This window comes from Alligator mississippiensis, chromosome 3 (assembly GCF_030867095.1).
Source record: "Alligator mississippiensis isolate rAllMis1 chromosome 3, rAllMis1, whole genome shotgun sequence".
Classification (NCBI taxonomy): Eukaryota; Metazoa; Chordata; order Crocodylia; family Alligatoridae; genus Alligator; species Alligator mississippiensis.
Genome location: NC_081826.1, coordinates 139,907,388 through 139,920,505, shown reverse-complemented (window position 1 = coordinate 139,920,505; position 13,118 = coordinate 139,907,388). Strand labels below are relative to the sequence as shown.

Here is a 13,118-nt window from a genome sequence, read left to right as displayed (position 1 = left end):
CAGGCACTGGGGGACCCTGCAGGGGAGGAGGCTGTGCAGGCAGTGGCTGCGCGGGAAGAAGAAGCTCCGCTGCCTTCCCTAGAAGCAAGCGGCAGAGCCACCTCCCCACCCTCCACCTCGGGCATTTCCCTGCCACATCCCTCCACTCCTAGCTGCGGTCAGAGCTGGGGGGTCCTGCCTGGCCCGGCGTGGGGCCCAGTACCTGTTGCGTGGGCAGTGCCTCACTGGGTAGGATCATGGCAGCAGGAATGGGATGGGGCACATGAAGCCGGCTGCCTCCCTCCCAGGGCTGTCCTGCCATCCAACTTTAACCCTGCACATGACTGCCAGCGGCAGAAGCTGCTCATTCACGTGGACAGATGGGGTCTGAGTAAGGGACTCATGCCATGACCTGGCAGCCAACCCTTCGTGACCTGGTACTGGGCTGCGGGTTGGAAACCTCTGGTCTATGTCACTCAGCACCCCTTTTGGGGATCCTGAAGAACCAGACTTTGGAAGGGAATGAATGGCAAGGAGATTCCTGGTGGATGAGGAAAGGCAACGAGGCCCATAATTCTCTCCAGTGCCTTGGCCCTTCATTTATGCACCTTGAATATCACTGGAGTGTATCAGAGAATCCTAACCCTGCTGCAGGGGAAAGCAAGCCAGGGAAGAAAAATCAACAAGGTCCCTTTAAAACAAGACCTTTTGTATCCTGAGTGGGACGACAATTACCTGCAGCAGAAAGCAGTCTTGTCAGAGCAGCCAGGGTAGTGGAGTTCCTAGTGGCTAGCACAAACCCCCTGAACAAGAGGGGCCAGTCTGCCTGCAGCAGATGAGAGCAGGGACCACCTATTGAAGGACAGCTGGCCCTTGGTTATGGACTCCTTCCCTGCAGAGACTAGGCTGCAAGCGGCTGGCTGCAGAATAAGGAGCAGCTGGATGGGAGAATTTAACAGCACCTGGGCCAGGCGAGCAGAAAGCCAGGTCTGCTGATCAGCAGGGAGGGGCTGACTGGTATATATACTGTCCTCCAGGGGAAAGATGTTGGCTGGCCCTGGTGGCAGAAATGGACAAAACTCTCTGAGGAGCAGGGAGGGCGTATAAGCCCAGCAAGAGGAGCTTCTGTTGAGAGAGAGGGAGAGAGAGGTAGGGGACTGGAGAGTAAGTTCACCCAAAGGGCTATTTATGGTAAACTATTGGGGGTCTATTTTTCTTCTTGTTGTTTTGTTGATTTCACCTGGTAGGCCCAGGTGGTTGTAAAGGGATGTTTGGAGGCCACAGAGCAGTGTGCTCAGTACCCTGTAGGTTTTTTTCCTCCCTTCTGTTTTTACTTTTGTCTATCCTTTCTTCTAAGGGAGAGAGGTTGATGCCTCTACAGAGCTGAAGCCCAGATAAGTGCCTCTACAGAGCTGAAGCCCTGATAAGTTCCAGCTTGGTCCACTTTAGTCCAGGCTCCTGGCCTGACAGGGGCTGAAGCTGTGGCCCAAGGTAGAGGGTAAGAGAAAAACAGAGCCCCACTCAGATTAGTCAAACCAGTAGCCTGGGGAGGAGTGGGAGGGAGTAAGGCACCAACAGCTGAACTCTGCATACCTGAAAGGCATATTAATTGTAATACCAAGGTGTGCATGGGGGAGACAAAAGCCAAACTGGGGATCTGGGGTAGAAGATGGATACAATGTGACCACCTGAGGGAATAGCAGCCACCCCTGGAGGTGCACTCCCCACTGCTTGCAGCAATACTTAATCTAGGGAGCACCAGTAAGGATGTTTGACTACTATTACCCATGAGGGCTCCTGCTTGGGGTATGAGGACCTTGCTCTATTGGCTTTCCCTCCTGCGTTCCCTTCTGTCCTCCAAGGTATTTTTTGGGTCCTTTCTGTCTGCCTTTGTCTGGCATACCTTAACCTGATCCTGAGGCCAGTTGAACTGCATAGCTCCAGCAGGATGCGATCAGATGGCTTATCCAGCTCTGCCTAGCCGGAGACAGTCTAGTCAGGGTCTCTTTCTTTACCAACGTATCTCAGTATTTTGGGCCAGGATAGTAAGCCAGAGATGAGTCATAGCTGTTGGGGACTACCTACCAGCACAAGGCATCTGTCTGGGACTGGCCAGCCATTGTGAGCCATGGGAATATATGCTAAACTCCTTGTTTCTACTCTCCCTCCTTTACTATCTTTTCTGACCTACCCCCTTTTTGTCTGTCTCTTTCTTCAAAGACCAAGAAAGTGACTATTATTCTTAATTCAACTGATAGCAGAACTGACATTTTTTTCTTTGTTTCAGTTGCAAAATGCTGTGTATCCTTATTTAGATCATCTTATTTAGATATTTAATGTTGTACTGTATCGTAGTTTAATGTTGTACCGGATTATGTCAACCTTCTTGATTCTTCCCCTTCTTTTTCCCCATCAAAATCAACAAAATGCACTTTGGCACTGTTTGCTGTTTCCTTGGACCCTGTATTATATTCTCCTTCATATAACTGACTGCTTTCACTTTTTATGCCTGCAGTGTCTTGGCTTCATGCTGGCTGTCACAGTTTCATGCAACATGTGCTACATCATAACATGAGAGGAATCCATGTTTAGAAAACTAAATTAGTTCTTTGCTAAGAGAACCATTTATAAAGGTGCTTCTAGTGCAGTGGTTCCCAACCTCTTCTATACTGCAGAGCGGCAAACTCACTCAAAGAATTTTGGTGGACTGGGTATAGAAACAATCTAATTTATATTAGATTGTAAATATTTAAATATATACAGCTGTAAATACCTGCATTTGTACCTGGGTGCAGGTTGGGGCGCCGCAGACACTGGGGGACCATGCAGGGGAGGGGACTGTGCAGGTAGTGGCCCAGGGGGGACCCAGCTAGGGCTGCCTGGGAAGAAGGGGCTCTGCTGCCTTCCCTAGAAGCAAGAAGCAGACCTGCCTCCCTGCTCTCCACCCCTGGCATTTCCCCACCCGCATCCCCCCCCTACTCCCAGCCACAGGTGGGGCCAGGGGGGTTCTGCCCGGCCTGGTACTGGCCCTGGTACCTGTTGCGCGGGCAGTGCCTCACTGGGCGCAGCCATGGTGGCGGGAGTGGGATGGGGCTCACGGAGTCAGCTGCCTCCCTCCCAGGGCTGCCCCGCTGCCCAGTTTTAACTTCACACGTGACTGCCGGTGACAGAAGCCTCTCGCCCAGGCAGACAGACGGGAGGGCCGAGCTGGGGGGTTCATGCCAGGACCCAGCAGCCAACCCACTGGCCCAGTAGTTGAGAAATAGGGGTGTTTAAAGTGGGCAGTACTTGATTTGGATTTGAATTTGACCCAAATCAGGTACAGTAATTTGATTCATTGATTTGGATCACTGTCCCTGATTTGATTCGGTAGAATCTGAGGATTTGATGCTGAGATGTCTGAATCGCTGATCTTTTTTTTCCAAGACATGGTTTTTAATAAATAAATAAAAATTCTACATACCTTGAGGTAGCAGGTGTGGCTCATGACTGCTGCAATGGTGGGGCTCATGGAGCATCCTACAGGAGTGGGGGGGGGGGGGGGGCCTCCACATGCTCAGCAGCGACACCAGAAGTGGACTGGAAAGACGGGGGGCCCCCTAGCAGACCCAGAAGTGGACTGGAAAGACTTCCGGCCCACTTCTGGGTCTGCCAGGGCTCCCCCCTGCACCTCCCTGGCTCAGCAATTGGCTGCAGTAGGATCCTGGGTGCCCCCCCAGAACCAGGAAGCAACAGTCACTGAACGAGAGGGGCATGCAGGGCCCCCCCAGTATGCTCCCCAGCAGGCCTGGAAGTGGACCAGAAGTGCTTCTGGTCTACTTCTGGGTCTGCTGCTGAGCGCATTGGGGAGCGCCCCCTGCTTCTGTGAGACATTCCATGCACACCAACATTGCAGCATTCATGAGCCCCTGCTACCTAGAGGTATGTAGAAAAAACATTTAAAGCTGTGTATGTCCAAATCTCTGAATCAATTCAGAGGGTTCCGATTCAATTCGGAGAAACTAAAGGGTCATCTGATTCGATTCAGATTCAGCCACCTAATTGGGTCAAATCTCTGCCAAATCAAATCGGAGACCAAAGCTTTGCACAGCCCTACTGGGAACCTCTGTTCTAGTGCGCATAGCATTTCAATCCGTAGGTGCACACAGGCTAATTCCTGATGTCTCCTCCATACTTCTCATCCCTGCAACCTGTCCTCTTCCTAATTGTACGAGAGCTGCTATGACCACTGTAGTGTTACTGCTTATGTCTATACATTTTGGTGTTTACTTCTTGTTGAAGATCTATCAACATTTTATCTGGAAGCTTTAGTAGGAAAAGGCAGTGAATCTCAAAAACTGCAAGGGCAGAACAATACTTATTTGTTTTTCTCATCCATGAGTGTCTAATTAGTGCTTGGATGCAGTCTGCACTTATTTATTTTTATTCAAAATTATGTGGCTTTATTTTTCTTTGGTTTCCTAATCCAGGGAAGTGTTTCTATGTAGATTCTGGTAAATATTAGCATAGAGTTGGTACCCATGTCTACAGCCTGGAAGCACTAGGAAGAAATGGCACAGAAGCAGTGACATCCAAGACTTTATGAATTATCACAACCAGGGTCACACACAGTGATTCTTATTTTATTTATTTGTTGCTTGAACCAAACTGTTAAAAACAAAATAAACAACTTGCATGCATACCATATACTATATAAAAATAAACAATATGCATATCATTTGTTTTTAACTATTTGGGCATCGCATGTGCTTTGTCTTGCATGTGCATACATGCTTTCTTTCTCTTTTTTTAGTTTGCTTAGCAAAATGATGAAAACAGGTTGACCAAAATGTTTAGTATAACTGGAAATGGTGGTGGTTGTTTGTCCCAACTGCCTGCGGAAGGTTCGGGTTTGAGAGTATGGTCAGGGATAGAAAGATAAGTAAGATTTATTGACTCAACAAACATACAACTACATGTAAATAACAAAACAAGGACAGACAATAATAATTCGTGTCGGCAACTTTATCAGCAGTCCCCTCTGATGCCTGATGTATGACAAGTTTCTCTTCTGCAAAGCTCAGTGAAGTCAGGCATCCCCAGTCAGCACTGTCCGAGAAGTACCGGGAAGGACCCTGGTATTCAGTCTTTGGGCTCCTTGAGATCCACAGGCCCACTGAATCCAGGCCAGCAGCTAATCTTAAATCAGGAGCTTCTTTTACAGAGCTGCATCTTCCTTCTAAATGATTTCTGGATGTGCCAGCCAATTTATAACTTTGGAGCTATGCTGATAACTTACAGCCATCCAGATTCTCCCTGCTTCAAACTGTCTTTAGACTGACCAATAGCAGTACAAGCCTTGCATTCTTCTGATAAGGTTAATTTTAACTATGCTACAAAGCCTATTACAACTTTTTATAAGGCTTTGCTAAATTTACTAGGCCTCATTACATACAAGACCTTACTACATCTTTGACTTTATTAGGCTTTTAACAACAACATATAGCTTAATATTTAAACAAATGACAGAAAAAACACTTGGTCTAATCTTCATAGAGCCTTCAGCAAGCACCTTTCATCACACAGACATAATTTTCAGCTGTCACAGTTGTTTGTTGTTGTTGAATTTAAATGTTTTAAATAAAAATCATTACAAGAAATTGCATAACTTCCTTTTTAGAATGATTTAAATGCCTTATAACTTTTTCAACTTTGAGGGTGGGGAGGGTAGCAGCGGAGAGTTGCTGAATATGACCTGTTTTTTATAAATAGTGTTTCTGTTCCTGGAACTTAACTTTTCAGCAAATAGAGAATTTCTCACACAAATTACCAGCTCTCTCTACAACATACAAGACCTATCCCTCTGATGCTATTGCTTGCTTCCTGTGGATTCTGAATTGTAGAAGAGTCTTTTGGGTGAGGAGTAAAGGGATTGCAGACTCTCTTTAAATGGATCATACAGATGATAGACAACCTTACTAATGTTGAGTAGCACTTTTAAGTGGGAGTACTACTTAAAGTGAGTAATGGTGACAGAAGGGGAATAGGTCTAGTTCATGTCCCTTCCATCTCTGTCTTACTGTAATGCATTTTTTTTCTCTCTTTTTGTACTTGGAAGGACCCAGTAATATAGTCTCAACATATCCAAGACTCAGAGCACTACATAGAATTATATCACGGTATGTTCTTAGGGTACTGGCGGGGGGGGTCTTTTGAATTTTCATTGTTTTCAGTGTTCCTTGCTGAAAGGAAAGACTAAACTTTTTTTTAATTTTATTTTATTCAATAGAATGTTCCAGTTGAGTCAATGCAAAATAACTTGCTTTGGGTACTTGCAGGAAAAGTAAAGGAAATAAAAGACTAGATTTGTGAAACTACTAGAGATGAAGCTTGGAGATAACCTCAGGGTCAGCACATAAGAGCTGGAAGCCCCCTCTCTCCCACTGCCAGGGAAAGCACCCTCGCCACCAAGGGATATGACGATTCCACACTACTTAAATAATTAATTGGATCAGGAACTGGAATCCAGATCATCTACCTCCATGTAAATATCCTAAATACCAGGCTAGAGGATTGCTTTTGTATTCTGTCTCAATCTTCAAGTTTCTTTTCTCAGGTGGAAGACTTCCAAAGGTGGGCTTATCTCTGTTTATCCTGTGAATAATGTTAGCAAATCTAACCGTGCTAACATTGTGTGGCACCTGTGAAAGGATCTCAAGGCATTACAGGGTTCTGTGGCACCTGGCTGAGAATCATTATCCTGGAGGTACGAGGCCTAAGGTCAAGCCCATTTCCAGCTAAATTAAGGTAAGGATTTGAACCCAGGTCAGCAGAGCTGAGTTCTTTGAGGAATCGGTACACCTGCAACTTTCTCTCTCCTGTTTGTTGCACAGCTGTAGTAAGCTAAGATAGACAGGAAAAGGTACTTTTAACTAGTTCAAGCCATGTAAAGGGTGACCTCAGGTTTGAACTTAAAGCCATGTAGAGAGAACACCTGTTACCATCTTTAAGGTCCTTCTTTGCCCATCTTAGACTTCCCTCTAAATCAATACAGCATTTTAGATGATGCTTTCTTTAATAGCAAACAACACTGCTACAATTCCTTTTCTAGTCTAGAATCTAAGTGCTAATGGCTTGTATGAAGACAAATCAGCCTTAATGTTTATAGAAAAGAATACATCATAACTTCTGGAGGAAAATATTTTAAGGTGGTAGAGAGACCATATGGTCCACCAGCAAAATAAGTCCCTGACTTGGCAAATATTCTTCCTGAGGAGCAACACTGCTCTACCTAATAAGGAAATGGACATGGGTGATAACTAACTGCAGAGATCAGCCTCCTTAGAAGCCTTCTAATAATTGGCTTATCAACTAGTTGTACTCATCTCCAGTGCATCCTCTAATGAGATAGAGACACAGGGCTGTGTGGATCAACATTGATATGCCCATCTTATCCTAAAACCTGAGCCCTGACCAATATGACTGCAGGAAGTCCACACTGGAAGAGCTAACAGGGCTAGACTTCCTGAACTTGTAAAGTATATAAGCATTGCTGTTCTTGCATGTTCCTTTGACTGTAATTAACAAAGGCTTCTTAGCACACAGCCTTTTTAAGCAACATTTCTCTTGCTGTTTTCTTGCATTATTTAGTTGTATAAAGCATTTTATAATGCAGCATAACGAAAGATATGATACAGAGTAACATTTTACTGTATAGCATTGATCTATCATAAACATGGTCTATTATCATTTACACTCAGTAAAATAAAGGTATTGCTATTTAAATACTCTATTAAGAAATAAACATAAAATTTACCTCGGCATAACTTTGTCTAGCATTTAGCATTCATTAATGTATAGCAACTGAACAGAATTTCTTTTCACTACAAAGAAGAAATCTTAGATTGCTTATTAATTAACAAATAAATATAGGACTTTTTCTAAATGAAGATATTTATCTTAAAATACTTCAAGCAATACTAAATTTAATAATTATAATTAAGAAAGTCTATCTAATTTGTTTTGGAGAATGGCATACACTGTGATCTGAGGGTGCTATTTGGCCAGTAGATGGGACTAGGGTACCTGCTTTGTTTTTATGAATGTCTTGGGTATCTTGCCAACATGAGCAGGGAGAATAAGATATTTAATAGTTAATCAATTTAAATAAATTAAACCCTAACTCTCCATACACAATTCAGAACTAATACAAGGACTTCACAGTTAATATTTTTTTTTTATTCTCTGCCTTGAGATGGCTGGTCTCACATATTTGAATTGGCTTTTCTGCTTCCACCTTGACTTTATGCTTTGACCTGTGTAGCGTATAATGGTGAAATACAAAGAAGTGCCAGATGCTTGGGGCCATTGTGTAGCTGAGAAAATGCTGTAACCTACTGTGGCATAGGAGGTGTCCATGTCTATACAGAACATTAGAAATGAGCTGTTGGATTTGTGATGGTATAGTAGAGTGCGATGAGACTGTATCTTAAAGATGGGTCTTAGCCTCTTGTCAGGAGAATGTTATTTGTACCACAATACACTAAGCATGACTCTATTATTAAAAAAAAAAAAAAAAAAAGTGTGAGAATATGGATACAGGAACCATAGTAAATGTGGTATGGGTATGTAAAAATTGTCTTGGAGTTATACAGAGACATTATCAGCACCTCAGGATGAGCTCTGTAGTAGGACCTATATGTGGATAGCTACTGGTCCCTGTGGGAGCTGCAAGCTCTAAAGGTACCTGCAGGGATCCTTCACAGAGGTGCCTGAAGAGTCTGTCACAAGCATCAAAAATGGCTTTACAGTAATTGCGAACTCTACAAGGCTTCACGTGGAAATAGTAAGAAACCTCAACAGTACCCTGTACTAGGCTTAGGGGCAAAAATGTATATACAACATAAATGATGCGTGCCCCTGGTGGCTGGGGGTGCACAGCGGCAGTAAGCGTGAAGCTCCCACAGATGCTATCGGTGATGGGGTGGGTGGGTGGCAAGCACCAACCAAGGGTCAGCAACCACTTGCAGACACTGCCGCCAGCGGGGATGATGGACCACTGGCAGATGCTGCTGGCAGTGTTGGTGACAGGGGTGGTGAGCGGTGACTGCCTGCAGATACTGCTGCTAGTGTCAGTGGTGCCTTTTTGTAGGGGGTGCACCACCACACTCGGAGGGTACATGTGAACCCTCTGTCTCCCCTGGTATACAACGCGTTTTGTAAATCTTACATCAGTCTTGAAAGTAGTATCTATGGTCTGGCTGTTCAACTAGCAGCCTGTAGACTGCATGTGGCTCATGAGGAGTTAATTTGCAACACTCAGCTGTTGTTCTCCCTTGACTCCAGGTGCATCAGCAACCAAGGTATCTAGGCTCTCCTACCTTCCTCTGGCTTCCACTTCTTGGTCCCTCTTTCCTCCCCTTCTCCAAATCCCAAAACATGGGATGGGGTGGCATGGTGCAGTAGAGGAGCATAGGACTAGGGAGCAGAGGGTGTGGGCGTAGTGTCCTCATGTGCATCATACAACCTGGGGGCCCCTGGGTGCTTAGGAGGTGGACAGCCCTGGTATATGGCAGTTGCTCTGGTCATTATTAAAGCTTCTAGGAGCTTTCATCTGTGCGTATCTTAACATTGGTATGTGCAAACAATATCAATATATACTTTAAGAAATGTGCAGGCTGAGATGATGATGTTTGTAAGTTTGGGGAACCAGAATGTACTGGGACATTGGGCTTAGCAACATTATAAGGTCCCAAGTCTATTTTCAAACCAATAGACACTTTTTCTATGTTCATTTTAGTAACAGATTACCTCAATTAATCTGCTGTGCCAACTTGTCCTGTACTTTAAAGGAAAAGCCCCATTATCCTTTGCCTAGTAATCAAAAAATGAAAAAGCTATTAAACACATTTGAAAATAAAGTGTCTGATTTTTTTGAGACGTGCAATGCACTTCTAGCTTCCATTGACTTTGACTGGAATGGCAGGGGTTCAAAAATAGTTGGTATCATATTAAAGATACTTTGATTTATATTCAAAGTAAGAAATAAATCAACAAACCACTATGTTCAGAGCAAAGACTTTGTTTCATTACATCAGTATGGCTTGTTGGTGCATGAACACAGCTTATTTTTTCTATAGTTTTGATCCAGGCAGCTTCTGGTTTAGACTAAAACCTTTTTCCTTTCATAATGTAAACTTTGTCTAGAAGCTTTTACTGCAGGGTTGTTTTTACATTATTTACTATGTATTTTTTTTTAATTTTTTTGAGTAGGTGACACAGTACAGTGTTGATTTTTATAATTGCGCATGCATTTACAGTGGAAGGGGAAGCTTAGGTTTTTTGTCTAGGCACTATAGACCCAGCACCGTATTCAGACTAGGGAGGATGACTTGAAGAAAGCAAAATTTATGCATGAGATAATGTTGTTCCTCAGAGGTATGAAGCCATTTACTAGCTGGGACTGGGCAATAGATTAAGGATGGGTGTGCTGGATTGCTAAAGCTATGGCCCTGGGTCTGAGGCTAGGGGTTGGCCCCCTCCTGTGGTGTTAGACCGGATAACCCTTGAGGTCCCTCCCAACCCAGTGATTCTATAAAATTCTGACCTCCTTTCCTCAAACCTACCACTGGAACAGATGGAGGAAAAACACAGATCCGAACTACAGCCTTCCTCCTAGCTTAGCAGAGAACAGGTGCTGTACTGCTGCAAGAAGGCACCATTACTATCAACTGGCCTGTTCCCCAAACCACAGCATGTGGAATTGGTGATTGTTTGGCCTAAACCACGCACACATCCAGAGCTATGGTAGGGGTGTAAAGCCAGGAGTGCATAATGCCCTTTTCTTTCTATTGTGTCTTTTCATGTTGACCAAAGTAATATGGCATTAGTCTGGATTAGCCTGAACAAAAGTGTATAAATACTATCCAAAGACTATTGGTCAGTCCTGACCAATAAGTAGAATAAAGCTGGACCAAACTTGGTATGTTGGAAATTCAGCATAAAGAGTAAACAGACAGTGAGGCCCCTGTGCCCATTGCCTGGTTGGGTTTTTTTTTTTTGTTTTTTGTTTTTGTTTTTTGTTTTTTAAGCAGCCTTGAGGGGACCAAAGAGGGGCGAAAAAGAAAAAGCTTCATCATGCCTGTTAATGTCGTGGTCTCCTAGGGCTACAGTGCTTGCCAGGAGACCTCGGGGCATTGCCTCTTAAGATCAGAGGAAGGATTCAGACCTGCATGGGTCACAGTGACTTGGATGGTATTGGTATTTTGTGGGTAAAATTATTTTGACAAGCTGTGAACTTCCTGGGAAATGGAGTTTTGGAGTAGATCAAAGTTATTTGTGAATTTGGGTCAAATGAGGCAATTCCCTGCCCTAGCCACTGCCTCCCCTCCCCCCCCAAAAGAAAAAAAAGTTAAGAAGTTGAAACTTTTTTCTGAACGTTTTGATTTTTTTTTTTTCCATTTAAATGTGAAACCAGAACTTTTTTTTTTAACACACTTTTTTACAGGGGGGGGTCAAAATTCCAAACCCTCATATCCATTTTGGATTATTAATCCTGCAATATTTTTTGTTTCATCAAAAACAAATTTCTTTGGATTGTTCGCATGGATCCAATCTCTACCTCCAAGGATTTTCCTAAATCTAAACAAGTTCTGGAATGTAAGCCTTGTTTCTTTTTAAGTGTTGCGTTTCTTTCCACTTTCCTATACTACTTTGCCTTCTGTTTAAGTCTGGTGTAGCCAGACAAGATTGCATTTCTTGCATCAGTGTTGAAAGCCTATGACCCGTGAAGTGGTTAAACAGCGTCCTAAATGTTCTGATGCTGCTGCAACATGACCAGGTCTTGGAGTAACTGAGAAGACTGGGTGCTCTGCCATCACTGAGGTTACAACATTCAACACCAGAGACAGAACCTGTTTTTTCTACTCTTGCTATTTTTTTTCTACCCATTTGTGAGTTATTTGTCTTAAAGGAAAATGGATGAGGCTTTATCAACAACAGCTTCAGCCCATCCCAAGTACTGTTTTTTTCCTCTTCTATGGAAGAGATGGTTATCGCTATCTAAAAGGCTGTCACACTGAAGGGTGTATCTTGTTAAAACATTTTACAGCTAAAAGGGAAATGATGAAGAATATTGGTGAAATTTAAGGGCTTGTCCAAAGTATAAAATGAGGAATGTTTTAATTTCGTGGGGCTTTTCCTTCTTTTTCTGTATCTTTTGTCAGGAAAAAGTAGAAATATCTCATTCTGATGGTTGTAATGAAACCAAGCTGGCTCAGATATCTATACCTGAAACCCCAAACCACATGTAACTGCCTAATGTACGGTGATGGGGTACTTTTTAACATCTTTGATTGCATTTGAAAATAACACCATCTGCGTCCACCCCTTCTGCTTTCCTGTCAGTGTTGTCCCATTGCCTCGGACTTCATCAGCCTTGCAGCAGACTTATTGCTGATGCCCCCTGAGCAAGATAGACTCTCGGTCTCTGGCGCCTTGTCTTTGCACGTCTACTGCATGCTCCAGGGCAGGAAGGACAATTCTGTAAAGCCTGCTGAATACCCCTTTGCAGGAAGGGGTAAATTGGCAACCTGGACCAACAATCCCTTTTCTCTCAGGGCCTAGTCCAGTTTTAGAATAGGTGCCTCCGAGACCAAGTGTCCCAATGCACACAAGCAGCTCACAAAAAGCAGGCTAACTTGACTGGATTTAGCCATATAAGGTTTTTATGCAGCTAATGGGTAGACTTTGGGCACTGAGTGGTTCAGTTTGACTAGGGAAAGGGCCTCTAACGAAATGGGGAAAGCTAGATACTAGGGCTGTGCAAAATTTTGGTGGCAGTTTCATTTTGTTTTGGATTTGGACATTTCAACAGTCCAAAACGTCAGATCTGAAATGAAACACAGGCTTCTGAAACAACTCCAAAACAAAATGGGCTATCCAAAATTTTCCAAAACATTTTGGAGCTGTTTCAGAGGCAGGCTTGCAGGGAAAGAGGAGGGGCAAGGACTCCTCTGATACTGATATCTGTTGCTGGCCAGTGACGACAATCTGCCCTGATGTCTCTTCCAACCCCAGGGCTAGGGAATCGAGCCAGAGGCATGTTCAGGTCCCTAAACATTCCCTTAGTTCCTGGCTCAATTTTTTTTTTTTTCCCCAGT

At 43.8% G+C, this 13,118-nt stretch overlaps 1 long non-coding RNA gene across 1 annotated transcript; it reads left to right on the top strand.

The window, feature by feature from the left end:
* Positions 1–135: 135 nt before the first annotated feature.
* On the top strand, positions 136–8,915 carry LOC132249399 (uncharacterized). Its single transcript, XR_009460888.1, has 3 exons — positions 136–1,143; positions 6,077–6,137; positions 6,248–8,915. It is a non-coding gene; the product is annotated as an uncharacterized LOC132249399 (long non-coding RNA).
* The last annotated feature ends 4,203 nt before the right edge of the window (positions 8,916–13,118 follow it).